Source organism: Crotalus tigris, unplaced genomic scaffold (genome assembly GCF_016545835.1).
Source record: "Crotalus tigris isolate CLP2741 ecotype Arizona unplaced genomic scaffold, ASM1654583v1 scf7180000017916.3911339, whole genome shotgun sequence".
Taxonomy (NCBI): domain Eukaryota; kingdom Metazoa; phylum Chordata; class Lepidosauria; order Squamata; family Viperidae; genus Crotalus; species Crotalus tigris.
The window spans coordinates 3,036,122-3,056,101 of record NW_024096718.1 but is presented as its reverse complement, the minus strand read 5'-3'; the positions used below and the strand labels follow the sequence as shown (position 1 = coordinate 3,056,101).

The 19,980-nt window shown below is 45.6% G+C and overlaps 1 protein-coding gene across 6 annotated transcripts in view; it reads left to right on the top strand.

The window, feature by feature from the left end:
- CNOT2 (CCR4-NOT transcription complex subunit 2) overlaps positions 1 to 19,980 on the top strand; it is a 116,338-nt gene that overhangs the window by 59,053 nt on the left and 37,305 nt on the right. The window lies entirely within an intron of this gene.

The following is a 19,980-nucleotide window of genomic DNA, read 5'->3' as shown; positions in this document are numbered from 1 at the left end:
GGTCTCCTCCTGGGGAAACCGAACAGTTGGATTCCTCCAATCCCTCCTCACCAGCATCTGATCATACTCCCACTGCAGCCACGTCCAGTGACAGAGCGCAGGAGGACATATGGTCAGCACAATTTCAGGCATTCATGCAGGATGCCTTTTCCCAGTTCATGGCTTCTAGGGGACAGATGGCCTTCCACACACCCCATAAGGGACGGATTAGGCCGCCCCCTACTAACATTTCTGAGACTTCCTCTCAGATAGGAGAGGGAGACTCATTAGACCTTGACATGTCAGACATGCCCCTTTCGGAGGATGAGGGCACCGCACCTGAACAGGCGACGAGCTCTGGCCTCTTTGATCCAGGGCTACTCAAATCACTTCTGATAAAGGCAGTCTCTACGGTCAACTTGACATCAGTACAGGAAGAGAATCCTTCTACAAGCAAGGAGGCCAATCCTCTATTTGCCAAAAAAGTTCCACAGGACAAATACATTCCCTGTCCGGAGGTATTCCCGACCACGGTAGAGGAACAATGGTCTTTCCTTGCAAGCCCACCGGCACCTAATAGCGCGGAAAAGAAGCTGTTCAATGTCTCTCCTTCCTTCTCGGATATGCTACCTTTTGTTGTTGTTGTTGTTGTTGTTGTTGTTGTTGTTGTCTTTCTCTGCTTTTATGAGCAGCACGTATAATTCTCTGTTCCCGTGGGTCTTCCATTATTTGCAAATTCTGTTGCATAGATTCAACCAGTAATTCAACCAGTAATGGCATTGAACCTACAGCCAACTGTGCTTCTGCCTTGCTCTCATCTTTTTTTGATCTTGGAGATTGTGGTGGACTTCCTTTTAAAATAGTGCTTTTGAAATTGTATTAAGACGATATCGTGTGCCAACGTAAGTCACCACTCCCCATTCTTGACTTGGTCTTCGCCCAGACGGACATGACAAATTTGGCTCCCGGTCTAAGGCAGGTAGTAGATATTAATTGATTGAAGGGGAAAAAAGACACAGATCAATTGCCTGCACTGGGACCAGCGCAGCAGCTGTTTTCACCGGAGGGAGTCCCTAGGAATTCAGAACTCAGGAAAGGGGAAGCCCTGTGGAAAGCCCTGATCAGCTGCTAAGCAGTAGAATCAGTGCTACAGCCAGCAGGGCTCACAGCAGCCAGGCCAAAAGGGAAAGGCCCGAGAAGGCTCGGATCAGCTGCTAAGTGCTAGGTTCAGCATGGCAGCCGGCAGGGCTCACAGCAACCAGGGAAAAGGGAAAATCCTCGGGAAGGAGCGAATCAGCTGCTAAGCACTGGGCTCAGCGTGGCAGCTGGCTGGGCTCACCCGTCAGAGCGGCAGCTGCCATTCCGGGATTTCTCTTTTCTCTTTCCTCGTTTTTAGTTACGGGGGGGGGGAGTTATCTAGTGGCACACAGAATCTTCGGCTTGTGAGATGTCCTGAGTGATCGCTGGATTAAACGGAGCGATCATTCCTCTGTTGCTTCTTGTTGTTTCGGCTGCCATTTTGGAAACCGGAGCACGCCGCAGGAGGCAACCTTTTTTTTCCGTCTCAAGTTTCCTGCCACGGAAACTGCAGCCAGGCAAGCACCACCCCCTCTTTCTCTCCAGGAACTGTTCTGGTTGCCATTTTAAAGCCAAAAAAGACACGGCAGCCACTCCATCATTTAACCCATTCTTCACAGGGATTCCTAAACTAACTTTATGCCTTCACTCCCCCTCTCATATAAGCAGGGGAGAGCTGCACAGAAACGACCCTCGTTGCCGGTGTTCTCCTTTAACACACAATCCACTCCTTCTCCCCCCTCCTTAGTTCCTATTGTTCTTTAACAATAAATAATAAAGACGTAGTAATTGATAATAGATAATAACAGATATTTAATTAATAGGAAATTAATTAATAACAAAATTTATAAATAAATAAATAAAATCTACTCAGTCTTACACAATCCATTCTTAGAAACGCCTGCGCAATAATCTGGTGCAAATTGTTAACCTGACCACATTAAGCATATCTGCAGTCTACAGCGAGCAGGATTGCCGCAACAGTAGACAGACCGGACAACCTGCTACCACCGGTCAAGTGGTCAGAAGAACAGGATGACCGCTCCCTGCTGTACCTGTTCAGCCTATCTTGCCAACTGATCCCCTGCCAGAGTGCCCTCTCGATGCCACTGAGAAAGCTCAATTCAGGATGGAGGAGCCCATGGTGTCTCAATCCAAGAACAACGCCTCCCCTCCCACGAGCTGCAAAAGACAGAAATCCTCCAAGCAGGAGGCAGCAGGCAGGATGAAAGCCAAAGCTAAGTCCATTTCTGGAAGGAAGCCTTCCAAGTTGGCAGAGAAACAGGCTAACAGAAGGCACCAGGCTCTGAAGAGGGAATTCTCCAAAGCACAAAAGCAGGCCAGGACAAAGGCAGAGCAAATGGAGGAGGCACCTTTTGATCTGCCCTTGGGACCCTCTAGCCAAGGAGTATCGTTCCCGGAAGGGACTTTCCAGGTCCCTGAGGAGGAACAAGCCCAAGCAACCACACCTGAGGCCACCTTCACCCCCACAGCGGCAGGGCTAAGGAGGGCGGAGACCAAAGGTCTCCTCTCCAAGGATCGGATCCAAACTCTAATCGAGCAGGCACTCAACAGGATACTGACCACTAGGGCTAACCATGGGTCGAGGACCGAATCCGTGACGGCCATTACCCCAACCTGCTTCCAACCAGGGGAAACTGGACACCACGGTCTCTTCAAAGCAGGGGCTCCTCCCCTACAGAGGATGACCAACAGGACCTGTCATAGTGGGAGGAGGAAGACCCTACTCCAGACACCCCTCCATTCGGAGGGGTATTCAACCCGTCTTTCTTCCTTCCCCTGCTCCATAGAGCCAGTGCTATGGCCAACATTGGACCGGACCATACCCCACAGCCAGAACCACTGCCCGGTGCAGACCCATTGTTCTGTGAACCCGTTGTGGCTCACTACCACGTTCCATCCAACACTTTTTCAGAATGCCATCAAGAAACAATGGTCATCACCGGGCACCTTTTCCCCCCCCGGGGGAAACAGACAGGAAGCTGTTCAGCGCAGCACCAGAACAGTCAGAGGATCTTGAGGTGCCAAAGGTGGACGAACCTTTCGGTTTCCTTTTCTCCCCATCTCCAGTGTCGGTGGACATGGCGGAAGTCTTAAAGTCTGATGACAAGAGATGGGAACTCACATTCCGCAGGATCCACCAGGCAGTGGCGTGGGCAGTAAAGGCCACCACCTGTGCATCCTTCTTTGCATGAACCTCCTTGCTCTGGATTCGCCAAGTACAAGCCAGACTCCCCCAGGAGGATGTACATACACAACAAGACCTGAGCAAGCTTGCTGCAGCATCAAAATATGTCTCGGATGCCACGCTACATGCGGCCAGGTTCTCATCCAGAGCGATAGCATCCAACGTCTCAGCGCGCAGGATGCTATGGCTTAGACACTGGCAAGCCGACCCAAAGGCCAAGTGGCGTCTAGCCATGGCCCCCTACCAGGGTGGACAGCTATTCGGAGAGACACTGAACCCTTACTTGACCAAAAACAAGGACAAACATAAGGTATTGGCCCACTCAAGCAGGTGGGCCGACAGACCCTCAAACCTGTACACCTGTAGACAGCCCTTTCGGTCTGGAACGGGCACAGGGTTTCCTCAACCAACCCGGGCCCCCACACCTAGGCAGGACTGCCAACCAGACAGGCCCGTACCCAGGCACCAGAAAAACGGCCTTTTCGGGGAGGGGGCGCCCCTACAGAAGGTTCAAATGACTCCCGAACCTCCCCCCATAGGTGGCAGACTGGCGCTCTTCACCCGCCAGTGGAAGCCACCACCACGGACTCCTGAGTTCGCCAAACTATTTGTTACAGCCTGCCCCTGGAGTTTGTATCCAGTCCCCCAGAACACTTCATCCCTTGCCCCCCCAAGGAATCCCGCCAAAAGCAACCTCATGCGAGAGGCTATCCGACACCTCCTAGAGATAAAGGCCATACAACAGGTTCCGGCCAGAAACCGGAGGCGGGGATTCTACTCCATCCTCTTCATGGTCCCCAAGACCTCGGGAGGGGGTTGGAGATGGATTCTGGACCTCAAGGGTCTGAACCATCATATCGCCTATCGAAAGTTCTTCAAGAAAGTTCAATCCCTCCAGTCTTGGGTGGCATAAGACACGGGGATCTCCTGATGTCCATAGATCTCACCGAAGCGTACCTCCACATTCCCATCACTCCCACCCACCGGCACTTCCTCAGGTTCTGCTATGCGGGACATCACTACCAGTACAGGGCCCTCCCATTCGGCCTATCGTCAGCCCCAAGGGTTTTCACCAAGATCTTGGAGGTATTGGCTGCCCACCTACGAAAGATACCTGTGCGCGTTCAGTGCTATCTGGACGACATCCTCATCCAGTCCCCCTCCCTTCAGGTCGCCCAATCGGACTTAGTGCTGACAATCAGGGTTCTCCAGGAACATGGGTTCTTGATCAACTTCCGAAAGAGTCAGACCAATGCATTCACCCATCTCCTACACCTGGGTGCCATTATAGACACTATCGGGGCAGGTCTACGTATCACAGGAATGTCGCAACAGCATCTGGTCTCTAATGTTAAGGGTACGCAGGGACCAAACAGTTCCACTGGTCATGCTATCCCAGCTCCTGGGGAAGATGGTATCATGTATTGCAATAGGTCCTTGGGCCAGGCTACACTCCAGGGAACTCCAATGGTTTCTCCTTCCATTCCAGAGGCTGAGACTCAGCTCTTCCAACAGGCAAGTAAGGGTCCCACCCGAAACCATGCGGTCCCTCAAATGGTGGGCATCACCAGCAGTAGCCAGAGGGTCACATTTCAAGGAACCCGACTGGCTCATACGACGGACACCAGTCTGTTTGGTTGGGGAGCGCATCTGCAGTCTCAGTGGGCACAGGGACAATGGTCCCAGGTGGATCTGGAACACAACATCAATCGGTTGGAGTTAAAGGCCATACACTTGGACCTTCACCACTTTCACAAAAGGGTAGCGAGGCAACACGTCTTAGTCATCACAGACAACGTGGCAGCAAAGGCACACATGAACCGACAGGGGGCACCCAGTCTAGATCCCTCATGTCCAAGGCCCAAGCCTTGGGATCCTGGGCAGAGACAAACCTCACCTCCATCGGGGCCGAACACATCTCAGGGGAAGCGAATAGACAAGCGGACTTCCTAAGCAGGTCAACCGTAGACCACGCTGAATAGCATCTGCATCCAGACCTATTTGTGGACATGAGGAAGTTTGGACAGCCAGTAGTAGACCTGTTCGCGTCTCCGGAGAACGCCCAACTACCAAGGTTTTTCTCAAGGTTCCCACTGCCGGGAGTGGACGTCCTGCGTTGCCCATGGCCAGGGGTCTACTTTACGCGTTTCCTCCCCTTCTATTGATCCCGGCAACCATCCGCAAGATACTACAGGAACGGGTGGAGGTCATACTCGTGGCCCCACATTGGCCAAGAAGACCGTGGTTTGCGGACCTGGTGAATCTCTCCAGATCTCCCCCGTGGAGGATTTCCCCGGACCAAATATCACTCAGCCAAGGAGTCCTACAACATCCAGAACCTCAATGGCTTCAGCTAGCCGCCTTGCACTTGAACACCGGATCTTGAGCAGGGAATCATACCCGTCAAGAGTAATTTCCATGATTCAGGCACCCCGCCGACTGGTGACAAACCGCATCTATGACTCCACATAGAGGAACTTCTGCAGTTGGATGTGAAAGGCGGCTACTTGATGCCTCGAACCTGACAGTCCCAAACATCCTAGAATATTTGCTCGATGGCCTGGACAGGGGCCTCATTCCCAATACCATCCACAGACAAGTTGCGGCGCTATCCATTTTACTTACATGCGCCAACTCAGTTCCCTTGGCACAACACTCCAGGATCCGCGCCTTTCTCAAGGGAGCCACTAACACAAAACCACCTGTAGTCCACAGGAAACCCACCTGGGAATTACCACGGGTCCTCCAGGCCCTCACCAAGGTACCATTCAAGCCCATCAAGTCTTGTACTCTGAGGGACTTGTCCCTCAAGGTAACTTTCCTTTTCGCGGTCACCTCGGCCAGGCGCATCTCTGAACTTGCGACACTGTCGGTCAGGGAGGACCTCTGCTCCTTTCATCAAGACCGAGTGGTTCTCTGCTTGGATCCAACCTTCGTCCCCAAGGTCAACACTCTGTATCATAGGGCCCAAGAAATCGTCCTACCGGATTTCTACCCCAATCTGTCCCATGCCCTGGAGCGACAGTGGCACACACTGGACGTTCGTAGGGCGTTGCGACGCTATATCAAGTGAACGGAGCCCTTCCGCAAGTTGGAAGCCCTCTTCATCTCCTTTCACCACACCTCTATTGGACAGAAGGTGTCTGCCTCAACTATAGGCAGGTGGATCAGGGCTTGCATTGCGGAAGCGTATCGATCGCTTTCTCTGCCAGCACCAGGGCAGATTACAGCACACTCCACTCGCAGTGCTGCAGCCTCCACAGCGTGGGCCACACAGGCATCTATCGAGGAGATTTGCAGGGCAGTGAGTTGGTCTTTGCCCTCTCCATTCATCCGTCACTACAAGATAGACCGCTTTGCATCGGCGGATGCCTCCTTTGGAAGGAGGGTTCTCCAGCAGGTAATCACTGGGGATGCAACATTGTCCTCTCCTGTTCCCCCCCCCCCATTGGGACAGAGAGGCTTTGGTGTGTCCCTTTGGTGGATTCTCCATCTCCGTTGCTGGAAAAGGGGCGTTGTCTTATCTAAATGCCTTTTCTCAGCACGGAGATGGAGAATCCATTCCCACCCTTAAAAATGATTAGTTCATATTAAGAAACCAACATGTCAAATTGTAGTCAGCCGCTTCGCCTTCGTCAAGAATGGGGAGTGGTCACCTGAGGATGGGCGTGGAAAATTTGGCTGACTTGGTCTAATGGGCAGGAAGGCAGAGTTAACCCATTGGTGGATTCTCCATCTCCGTGCTGAGAAAAGGCGTTCAGGTAAGACAACGCCCCATTTCATCTGGAATAGAATGTTACTGTTGAAGGGAATTTCAAGGCCAGGGTAGCAGAACAAAAGAGTGACATATTTCTTCTAGCTGTGAGAAATAGGGATGCCTACATTGCAGAGCTTAACTTCTGGGTCGGTTCATCTTCAAGTAAACTGTTAAACGTCACTGCTAGACCTGTGAAGTCAAACTGATAGTCTTTATGAGCTAATAGAGTTTTTTTTAAACCAGTGCTATATGGTTTCTGAAGGGTATTCTAGAAATAACTTCACAGCTACATTCTGTATTTCTTGCAATTTTCAAATAATTTTCAAGGACAAATGTATGTAGAATGTATTAGTACAAGAATCCAAAACATGACCATCCCTGTCAAGGGAAGTTTGCTGAATGTATTCCAGACAATGTATGTCACCTAGACCTTGAGTAATAAAGATACATTCAGAAATTTACCCTGTCTGTACACTTGCATCCCTGTTCAAAGACAAAGGCCCTTTAATTTTCCAGACCCATAAACTACAAGTTCACAATGCCTCTACCATGTTAGGATTCAGCTTCATTTTATTGACCATCTAATCATACAACTATTGTCTAGTTTTATCATTTGCAGGGATTATTTGTTATTTGTCTATTTGCACTGTAAAAGAGAATCTAATCTGCAGTGCATTTGAGAAAATATTGTGCATATAGGGTTAAAAAAATAAGAAAAGCCAGCCCAAAACAACATATAAAAACTGGGAGGTTAAAAAACAGTTTTCACTGAAAAAATTATCTTTGATTGTAAAGATTAAATTTATAAAAATAAGATACAGGTAAGTCTTGATTAGTGTGGTTAATAAATCCCTTATTTGGTGGTTACCTTATCACAACCTATTCATTCTGTAGTAGAGTTACTACAATTGATACATCAATATGGACGGGTTTCAGGTTTTAAAATTAACAACAATAAGACTAAAATATTATCCAAAAATATGACCAATCTTGATAAGCAGACCTTGGTTAATTTGACAGATTTCGAGGTTGTTGATAAGGTAAAATATTTGGGGGTTATTTTATCTGTCTCTAATGCAAAACTGTATAAAAATAATTATGAAAAGCTGTGGGTCAAGATACAAAGAGAATTGAAAAATTGGGAGAAGTTGCAATTATTCCTCTTGGGAAGAATTGCGGCGATTAAAATGAATGTTCTGCCAAAGTTTCTTTTTTTATTTCAAATGATACCTATTTTAAAGAATGAGGTTAACTTAAATGAATGGCAGAAAGGTATCAACAAATTTATCTGGGCAGGGAAAAAACCAAGAGTAAAACTTAAAATTATGCAAGATATTTGTGAGAGAGGTGGACTCAAGGTACCGAACTTGAAATTGTATTATGATGCTGTGGTCTTAACATTAATTAGTGATTGGATTAACTTAACAAATGTAGAAATACTCCTCTTGGAGCGGTGGGATCTACTTTTTGGATGACATGCCTATTTAATTTTTAATAAAAAGGTTGACAGGGTTTTTAAATCTCATATTATAAGGATTTCTCTACTTCGGGTCTGGAGGAAATATTATAGAATTGATTCTAAAATTCCATTATGGGCCATACCATGGCATGCGATAGATGGGATAAGGAGAGGAGTTAAGATAGATAGTGTTTCTTATGCACAATTACTTAGATGGGATGGTAAAAATTGGCAGTTAAAATCTCTGGAAGATTTAGCACAAGAAAATGTTATATATTCATGGTTTCAGTACAGACAAATTGTGCATAGATGGAAGGTAGATTGTAATGTGGGTTTGCTTAGAGAAGATGAGAATTTTTTTAAACAAGTAAAAGATCAAAGACGAACACACATTAAGAGAATTTATGGGGTGTTAGTAGAATTGGACTCAGAAGCAGAATTAGTTAAAGCATGTATGATTAAATGGGCACAAAATTTTGGTGAACCAGTTTTATTAGATACTTGGGAAACTATTTGGGTGAGAAATGTTAAATTTACACAAGCTCAGAATTTAAGGGAGAATTTTTACAAAATGTTTTACAGATGGCACCTTGATCCACAAAAAATGTCTCGTATGTATCCTGACTTACAGCCTAAATGTTGGAGATGTGGATGTCTGGATGCTACTTATTATCATATCTGGTGGTCGTGTAAAAATATAAAAGCCTTTTGGATATGGTGGAATATTCAAAGAATTTTTAGAAGGAGGGTAAAATTTACCCCACAATTGTTTTTGCTAGGTATTGTTATTGATTGTGATATCAAGGAGATTACACTGATGTTAAATTTAATTACAGCTGCAAGGTTGTTAGTAGGGCAATGTTGGAAGAAGGAATCTTTGCCTACTTTGCAAGAGTGGTTTCTCAAAGTTTCTTACTTGGCGGAAATGGCAAAGATTTCGGCTTTCTTGAAGGATCAATCGCAAGAGAAGTATGTTGCGGTATGGGAAAAATGGATAAATTTTATACAACATAAGTTGGATATAAAAATATCATTTAGTTTTTTAATAATTTATATTTTTTCTCTTCCTCTATTCTTTTCCTTGTTAAACATTTATTTTTTGTTTTTTTTATTTATATACTATTGTTAATTATTTTATAATTTTTCTAATTAATGTATTTAGATTTTTAACTAAAGTTAGACTCATTTATGGTTTATATTTTTTCTTAAGATTTTTTGGTCAAATTTTAAGTAAGCCTATATTCAGCTCTGGGAAGATCGGGGGTGGGAATGGGAGGGTTGGGGAGGTGGGGGGGGAGATTGTTTTGTTTTTGTTTTTGTAAAATTTTGAAAATTTAATAAAAATTATCTTTGAAAAAAAAAACAATAAATCCCTTGAAATGGTCACTATTGAAATTTGCATTATTCAAAGTAATATTTCTATGGAAAATACGGTAATTGGTTCCAGCTCGTTAAAAATAAGCAATGAAAAGTTTTAGGCATACATTTTTATATTTATATTAATGAAATTTTACAATAAAGGATAACAATAATGTACTTATAATTTAAACATATTATTAGCAAAGTAGTTCTAGAAAGCCAAATTAAAATAAATACATTCTACTGTAGTTAGGGCAAAAAGAGAAGGGGATTGTAGAGTATGAGATGATTAGATAGTATCATTGACACAAGGAATATGAATTTGAACAAAGTGAAGGAGAAAGTGGAGGATAGGGAGACCTGATGTGCTGTGGTCCATGGGGTCGCAGAGTCGGACACAACCTAGCAACTGAACAACAAACTGCAGTCAGGCATTATAACATTTTATTCTATTTTAGTGTTCCTAACAACACGTTCTTGTTCAATTTATCAGATTTTTGCTCTAACATTCTAGGCTTCTTTTTTTTAAATTGTATTGTTTTTCTCTGAAAGAATCTTCTCCAATTTGCACATATGAAGATTAGCAGTGTCCAAAATCCCAAATATGACTGTGCACGTGCTAGCCTCATTAACTGATTTTTTTTATTAAATGTACTTTGTGTTCCCCTTCTCCCCATCATTCAACAATATTTATTACTGTTAGGGGTTTTTTTCTTTATTATTTTAATGTGTAGTGGCTTTAATGTTTGTAAGCTGTCCAAACTTGTCTCTTGACAAGATGGGGGCTCCATAAATGAAATAAAGGAAGGGAAGAAGGAAAGGAGAAGAGTGACCTGGTATCAATTTATAATTTGCACTAAATCAAATATTGTATTATTTGGATTCACATTAAACATGACCTGACTTAGGTAGCTGAGTACGTAAGCTACCTTAATGTAGCTTAAACATTATTTGAAGAGAAACAAAAGCAAAGTATATAACAAGGAAAATACTTTCTTCCCTTCAAGTAAGGTTATTCCTACAAATGATAGTGGTTTCTTATTGTATCTATATCAGGTTTGTACCAGATTTGAATTCTCACTATGAGTTTTGAAAGACCTCATAAGTAAATATGCATATTTGGTTACTGAGCTGGTTATAAATTATCTGAACAAATTGTCTAAATTAGAAGAGTAGATTGAATAAAACTTGAAGATCACAAAGCTTGATTAAAGGATTAACAACATATAACTCTTAGAATTAAAGCTGTAATTGATCATATTTTTGTAGATAAACCATACTTTTTTTTTTTTTTACTTATACCACTTTTCAAATACTGTACAGACTGCATAGTGGCTACCTTATAAAGCAAATTTTACAGTGAGGGAAAAAACTATTTGATCCCCTGCTGATTTTATACGTTTGCCCACTGACAAAGAAATGATCAGTCTATAATTTTAATGGTAGGCTTATTTTAATAATGAGAGACAGAATAACAACAACAAAAAACCCAGAAAAATGCATTTCAAAAAAGTTATAAATTGATTTGCATTTTAATGAGTGAAATAAGTATTTGATCCCCCTATCAATCAGCAATATTTCTGGCTCCCAGGTGTCTTGTATATAGGTAACGAGCTGAGATTAGGAGCACTCTCTTAAAGGGAGTGTTCCTAATCTCAGCTTGTTACCTGTATAAAAGACACCTATCCACAGAAGCAATCAATCAGATTCCAAACTCTCCACCATGGCCAAGACCAAAGAGCTGCCAAGGATGTCAGGGACAAGATTGTAGATCTACACAAGGCTGGAATGGGCTACAAGACTATTGCCAAGCAGCTTGGTGAGAAGGTGACAACAGTTGGTGTAATTATTTGCAAATGGAAGAAATAGAAAATAACTGCCAATCTCCCTCAGTCTGGGGCTCCATGCAAGATCTCACCCTGTGGAGTTTCAGTCATCATAAGAATGCTGAGGAATCAGCCCAGAACTACACGGGAGGATTTTGTCAATGATCTCAAGGCAGCTGGGACCATAATCACCAAGAAAACAATTGGTAACACACTACGCCATTAAGGACTGAAATCCTGAAGCACCCGCAAGATCCCCCTGCTCAAGAAAGCACATGTACAGGCCCGTCTGAAATTTGCCAATGAACATCTGAATGATTCAGAGGAGAACTGGGTGAAAGTGTTGTGGTCAGATGAGACCAAAATCGAACTCTTTGGCATTAACTCAACTCTCTGTGTTTGGAGGAGAAGGAATGCTGCCTATGACCCCAAGAACACTATCCTCACTGTCAAACATGGAGGCGCAAACATTAGGCTTTGGGGGTGTTTTTCTGTAAGGGGACAGGACAACTTCATCACATCAAAGGGACATCAAATCTTGGGTGAGAACCTCCTTCCCTCAACCAGGCATTGAAAATGGGTCGTAGATGGGTATTCCAGCATGGCAATGATCCAAAACACATGGCCAGGAGTGGCTCAAGAAGAAGCACATTAAGGTCCTGAAGTGGCCTAGCCATTTTCCAGCATGACGAGTGGAGAATCCACCAATGGGTTAGCTTTGTCTTCTGCCCGGATAGACTAAGTCAGCCAAGTTGCCACACCTCCCTCCCTGGAGCAGGACCCCAGTCTCGACTTGGTCTTTCGCCCGAGAGGACACACAACTTGGCTCTAGGATCAGATCATTAGATCAGGTCATATTTAAGTTTTCTTGCTTTTTACCTAAGGCGGGGAGTGGAAAACGAGCAGCCGTTCGTTCGCTGCTGTTTCCAGCCGATTGGAGCGGATCTACAGGGCTTTATTGAAACCCCGCTGGTCATCAGAGGAATAACAAAGGAGCCAGTCGCCGTTTTGGCACCACGTGGGCTGCAGAGCGGGAGGGAAGAATCTTCCCCCTGGGTGAAGAGAAACCATACCTAGCCTCCACAGAACAGCCAGACCGCTCGATATTAGCTCACCTCATCCCAGCCGCAGGGAGCGAATTCAGAGCGGCCACCATTGATAAGACAGGCTTGCAGCTGCCATTTTCAAGCCGCAAAATTTAAAACAACCGGCTAGCCAGCTCCCGCTCAGATTCCAAAAGGCTGGACATCAATTGCCCCTGAAGCACAGCACCGGTAGGCCGCAGCTGGCTCGGACCGGCACAAGGTGGATGATTTCAATTTTCTCTCTCCAACTGAACCAGGAAGGGGATCAGGCCGGAGAAGTCCTGAATGGGGGGGAGGGAAGGGAAGAGAAGCGTGTGTCGCCCCTCCTCAGCTACAAAACTTCCCAGTACAGGATAATGCCATTTCCCCGTACCTGCTGAGCCATTCACAATCCAGCACAAATTCAATTGCCATGTTTTTAAAGGAATAAAAAAAAGGAAGACAGAGAGAAGAGGAAGAGTCATGACAATCTGAGCTGTCTGCCCAACATTTGTGTGCGGGTCGTATCATTAATTTGATCTTGCCGCTGCCAGCAATACAACAGAGGGTTGGATTAAAGGAGCACAGAGGTGTGGCTGTACCATTAATTGGCCGTACCACTTTGGATTGATTCCAGTCATTACCAGGTTCCTCTGTGGTCTAAGCTGACCTATCACCAGGCCTCTCACCTCGAGATTCCTCTCAGTCCCTATGCTGAGATATCTTTTGTGTCAATGGCAGATACCATCGCTGCTCAAGCAGCACAGGACTCCTCCATTAGTCCTCCTGGACATAAGAGGCCAAGATTATCCAATCAGGAAGCAGCGGGAAGGATCAAGGCCAAAGCAATATCTGGCAAAAGATCCTCCAAGGCCGCTGATAAGGAGGCCAAACGAAGACACCAGGCTCTGGAGAAACAATTCTCTAGAGCCAAAAAGAGACAAAACAAAGCAAGAGATGGACTAGTTCCTCCTGCTTACACAGAGAATGAGATATTTGGCCGGCTGCAGTCTATTCAGGAACCTCTGGAATCAGAGGCCGAGGCAGAACAGACAGATCCCCCTTAAGTGAGGGGCGTGAGAGCCCAGGGGCACCGGTACACACTCAGTGGAGAGGCTTTGCCCCACAGACAATCAGGGAGCCCTATCATCAGAACACTTACAGTCCCTGATATCTCAGGCCGTCACACAGGGCATTGCTTCTACAATGCATCACAAGTCCAGAACCGGGTCAGTTATTTCACGAGATCGATCCTACCTTTCCCAAGAGGAAGCTATGGAATACCAGGGATCAATTTCACAATCTCGCTCCTCCAGAAGCAGAAGGTCCTCCACGGGGGACTACGAGCAAATGGATTGGGGCTGTCAGAGGATGAAGATATATCCCCAGACCCCCCGTTCATAGGCCTCTTCAATCTGACCCTCTTTAAATCCCTGCTCCACAAGGCCAGCAGCATGGCAAAGATTAAGAGGCCAAGGATCCCCCAAGAGGGACCCTCTACATGTCAGGACATGAAAAGCGGGGTATTTTCGGAACCCACCTACACACAACAATATATCCCCTGCCCTCCCCTCTTTTTTAACACAATTCAGAAAAAGTGGGGGACACTAGACTCTTTCCTTTCAATGGGGGGGACAGATAAGAAGCTGTTCAACATTGATCCTGACTTATCAGAGGTAATAGAGGTCCTGGCAGTAGATGAACCACTGGCGGCTCTATTTTCAACCTCCACGGTATCCGGGACACGGCGGAGGCCCTGAAGTCAGAAGACAGGAAGGTGGAACTGACTTTCCACAGAACACAACAGGCCTCAGTGTGGGCGATCAGGGCAGCCATATCTAACTCCTTTTTTGCTAGGGCTTTGTTGCTTTGGCTGCGCCAACTCCAGGCCAGGATTTCCCCAGAGGAGGAGAGAACCCATCATGATTTAAGGAGGTTGGTGGCGGCAACTGAATTCATGGCAGATTCATCATTACACGCCGCAAACTACTCTGTCAGAGCAATAGCGTCCAACATCACAGCATATAGATTACTGTGGCTCAGACAATGGCGAGCTGACATCAAGGCAAAGTGGCGGTTGGCTGCTGCGACTTATAAGGGTGGCCTACTCTTCGGTGAGGCCCTAAACCCTTATCTAATAGAAAACAAGGACAAACGCAAGGTCCTGGCTCACCTGTCAAGGTCCAGAGCCTCCTTCTTTTTCCCGTCCCTATCAGCCCAGATCAGACTGACAGGTCAACAGATCCGGTAACAGGGACAGATATAGGCAGAAATTCCAGTCAAAGCAGAACTTTGGAGGAGTGGGGGGCCGCTCCTTTCGTAAATCCAAGTGACGGCAGGAAAGCTCCCTCATTGGTGGCAGGCTGGCCCTTTTCGCACACAGATGGCAAGCCATCACCACGGACCTTTGGGTCCTAAACACCATCAGATTCGGCCTCTCACTGGAATTCACCTTCAAGCCTCCGGATCACTTCGTCCCTTGCCCATCACCCAAAGATCCGATCAAAAGGGGCCTCATCAAGGAGGCCATCCAGGATCTCCTGGACATTCAGGCTATACCAGTTCCAACGGGGCAACAGGGACAGGGATTCTACTCCATCTTATTCGTAGTCCCAAAGAGTTCGGGGGAATGGAGAGCAATTCTAGACCTAAAAAGTCTGAACAATCACTTGGTATACAGAAAATTCAAAATGCAGACTCTCCAGTCTATATTAGCCGGCATCAGAAGGGGAGACCTCCTAACATCCATAGATTTGACGGAGGCTTACCTTCACATCCCCATACTTCCCGAGTATCGGAAGTTTCTCAGGTTCTATTATGCAGGCCAACATCTTCAATACAGGGCTCTACCCTTTGGACTTTCATCGGCCCCCAGAGTGTTCACAAAGGTACTGGCGATACTCGCTGCACATTTACGAACCATCCCCGTGCGCATCCAGTGCTACCTGGACGACATTCTCATATAATCCTCATCCGTACAAGCGGCACAGTCAGAACTGTCATTGACCCTAAGAACCCTTCAAGACTACAGGTTCTCAGTAAATTTCTAGAAGAGTCAGATAGTTCCATCGACCCGCCTTCTTCATCTGGAAGACGTGATGGACACACTGAAATGTGAGGTCTACTTATGTCAAGAGCGTCGAACCAGCATTCGAGGTCTGGTCAGTCAGATTCAAAAGAAACGGGCCACCACACTGGGAAAGATGATCTCATGCATCGCAATCATGTTCTGGGCACGACTACATTCCAGAAGCTTGCAATGGTTCCTGCTCCCGTTTCAGAAAATAGGAACCAGGCCCCCCCCAACCAGAAGGTAAGGGTCCCACCACTAGTCCTGAAGTCTCCAATGGTGGTCATCCCCAGCGATGGGAAAAGGATACATGTTCAAGGAACCCACCCGAGTCATCCTGACCACAGATGCCAGCTTATTCGGTTGGGGAGCATACCTGCAATCACAGTTGGCACAGGGCCAATGGTCCAAAATAGATCTGAGACACAACATAAACTGGTTAGAGTTCAGAGCCATATACCTGGCCCTTTGCCACTTCTGCAACTCAGTGGCGGATCAGCACGTTCTAGTTCTCACGGACAATGAGGCGGCAAAGGCCCATATCAACCGATGGGGGTACACGATCCAGATCTCTCATGGCCAAGGCCCAATCAGGAATCTTGGCAGAGAACAACCTTGTCTCCCTCAGAGCCGAACACGTATCAGGAGAAGCAAATCAGCAGTCGGACTTCCTGATCAGGTCAATAGTAGACCACTCAGAATGGAGCCTGCATCCAGTTCTCTTCAGAGAGGCATCAGAGAGGTTCGACCATCCAGTGCTGGACCTATTTGCCAGTCCCAGGAATGCCCAGCTCCCGAGATTTTTCTCCTGCTTCCCATCACCAGAGGCGGAGAGAGCAGATGCGCTCTGGGGGCCTTGGCCCAGGGGGCTGCTATATGCCTTTCCCCCTCTTCGTCTGATGCAAGCAACCATCAGAAAAATACTGCAGGAACAAGCAGAGGTGATACTTATTGCTCCAACTGGCCAAGACGGCCGTGGTTTGCTGACCTTGTGAGTCTTTCAGTATCTCCTCTGTGGAGGATTCCACACGACCGAATCTCCCTCAGCCAGGGGGCCCTACAACACCCAGAGCCACAGTGGCTCCAACTAACTGCTTGGCACTTGAATGGAGCCTCCTAACAGGGGAGTCTTATTCATCAGACGTCATTACCACGATCCAGGCCTCAAGAAGGCCTACAACTAACAGAATTTACGATTGCACGTGGAGAAATTACTGTAGCTGGTGTGCAAGACAACATTTAGATCCTTCTAGAATTACTATTCCAAGGATCTTAGACTACTTGTTGGAGGGGCTTAAAAGGAGATTAGCACCCAACACAATTCGCAGACAGGTGGCCACCCTGTCCACTATCCTCACGTATGGCAATTCTGAACCACTGGCCAGACACCTCATGGGCGCAACGAACAACAGACGCAACGAACAACAGACCACCCGTGGTCCACAGATATCCCTCCTGGGATCTATCCAAGGTCCTACAGGCCATCACCTCATCTCCATTTGAGCCTATCCGGACCTGCACCTTACAATACCTGACACTTAAGGTCACATTTCTGGTCACTTAACTTCGGCTAGACGCATCTCAGAGTTCGCAGCACTATGAGTTAGGGAAGACCTCTGCATCTTCCACGCAGATAGGGTGATCCTATGACTGGATCCCTCCTTCATTCCCAAGGTTTCACAGGACGCTGGAAATGGTGCTACCAGATTTTTGCCCTCAGCCTTCCCATGAATTGGAATGCAAATGGCATACTTTAGACGTTTGCAAGGCCTTAAGGCATTACATAAAGCGAACTGCACCCTTCCGCAAGTCTGAGGCCCTGTTCGTATCCTTCCAGTCTCACTCAAGGGGTTGAAGGGTCACAGCATCCACAATCGGCAGATGGATCAGGAATTGCCTAGCAGGAGCATACCAGAGGCAATCGCTCCCAATCCTTAATCAAATCACTGCCCATTGCACTCGCAGCACTGCAACATTAGCAGCTTGGGCGACTCAGGCGCCGATTGAAGAAATATGTAGGGCGGCGACGTGGGCGTCGCTTTCCCCTTTTGTAAGACTATAAATTAGATAAGTTCACATCGGCGGAGGCCTCATTTGGCAGGAGGGTCCTCCAATGCGTAGTATCAAAGAGTGGGACACAGGCCCAGACTGCTTCCCACCCACAGGGACAGTGAGACTTTGGTACGTCCCATTGGTGGATTCTCCACTCGTCATGCTGGAGAAGGGGCATTGTCTTACTTGAACACCTTTTCTCAGCATGATGATAGAGAATCCACTCCTACCCTTAGGGTCTGTCAGGTCCTGTGTCAGAAATAATTGAGCCAACACACTTGAATCCTAGCCAACAGCTGCATCTCAATCGAGACTGGGGTCCTGCTCCAGGGAGGGAGCGTGGCAATTTGGCTGACTTAGTCTATCTGGGCAGAAGACGAAGCTAATCCATTGGTGGATTCTCCATCATCATGCTGAGAAAAGGCGTTCAGGTAAGACAACTCCCCGTCTCCAGACCTTAATCCCCTAGAAAATCTGTGGAGGGAAGATTCGAGCTGCCAAACATCAGCCTTGAAACCTTAATGACTTGGAGAGGATCTGCAAAGAGGAGTGGGACAAAATCCCTCCTGAGATGTGTGCAAACCTGGTGACCAACTACAAGAAACATCTGACCTCTGTGATTGCCAACAATGGTTTTGCCATCAAGTACTAAGTCATGTTTTGCAAAGGGGTCAAATACTTATTTCACTCATTAAAATGCAAATTAATTTATAACTTTTTTGAAATGCCTTTTTCTGGATTTTTTTGTTGTTGTTGTTAATTCTGTCTCTCACTGTTAAAATAAACCTATCATTAAAATTATAGACTGATCATTTCTTTGTTAGTGGACAAACATACAAAATCAGTAGGGGATCAAATAATTTTTTCTTCACTGTACATATATTAAATTATAATTTTGGGCCCACTAATTGCATTCTTTATATATTATTCAGGTGTGTAAGGTAAAAGAGATCAACTTTTTTACATTAAGTGCATTCGATTCACAATCCATATGTTTTCTTAGAAACATGATCCAGGTTTAATTCTGTTTGCAGATGTAAGTCTAGTTACTTTTATGGTAAAAATGTATTTTTTTCTGCCACTAATTGAAAATATCGATTTGTCATATAAGAATCTTGTACACATTATAGATTGTAAAAAGATAGATAAATAAATTACTCAATCAACTCATAAAAGCTGGTTTAATAATATCTGTAATATTTCTGACTTCATACTTGGAATTAACATAATGTGGCATTCTTTATTTTAAGAATTACTGGTCTCAGCAGTCTTAATGGTTAGACAAAATGATGGGCTCGACTGACAGTTAAGCCATAGGTTTCAGTCTGCTGTCATAAAGTGCTATTGTGTTCTATTGATGAAAATATTAAATTGCCACTGAAGAGGCCTTGGTTGAAGTGTACCCTCAGCCAAAGAAACTGAGTGAATGCGTGTGAGCTAGTTATTATGTCTCAATCCAACCTACTAATAGGAATTGCGCGGGGGGGGGGGAGAAATTGGAGAACGGAGCACTATATGATGTCTTGAATTTCTGAAGGAAGGTGGGTAGTAAATCTGACAAATTAGATAGAGTGGAAATGGGATTCTATGTATCAAGGCTGAATACATGAGAGCAGTTGCAGCTTGTTTTTAATTCAGATATCTGAATAAAATATCATATAATTTTTCCTATCTTGGCATTAGTTGTGATAGTTCCCAAATTACAAGCAATAGGAAAGAGTTACCTGTTACAGAATGTTCCCTCTAGCTTAATATATACAGGATAGTACTTTAGTTGTTTCTGATTTTCATCCCTGCCATTAAAGATTTCTCCTCTCATTACTTTGGTCAGTTAGAATAAAGGAGAAGATAATCCCTGTGGTCTTAAGCATTTCCTTTTGTAGGCAATAATTACATTTGTGCAGTGGGATGTGGTAATCATAAAGTGAGAACATTAGTTAAATGCATTGGAGGAAGATGGGAATATGGTTTTCTATAAAATGGAAGTTAAGGAACAATACCTTCAATTAAACTCAATGTCGTAGTGGCTAGGCACAAAAGGAGCCATCCTACTGTAGGCTTGGCTCCATGACTTGGTTTTTCTGATTGTGGTACTACAGAGATGTATATATTAACATATAGCCTTCTT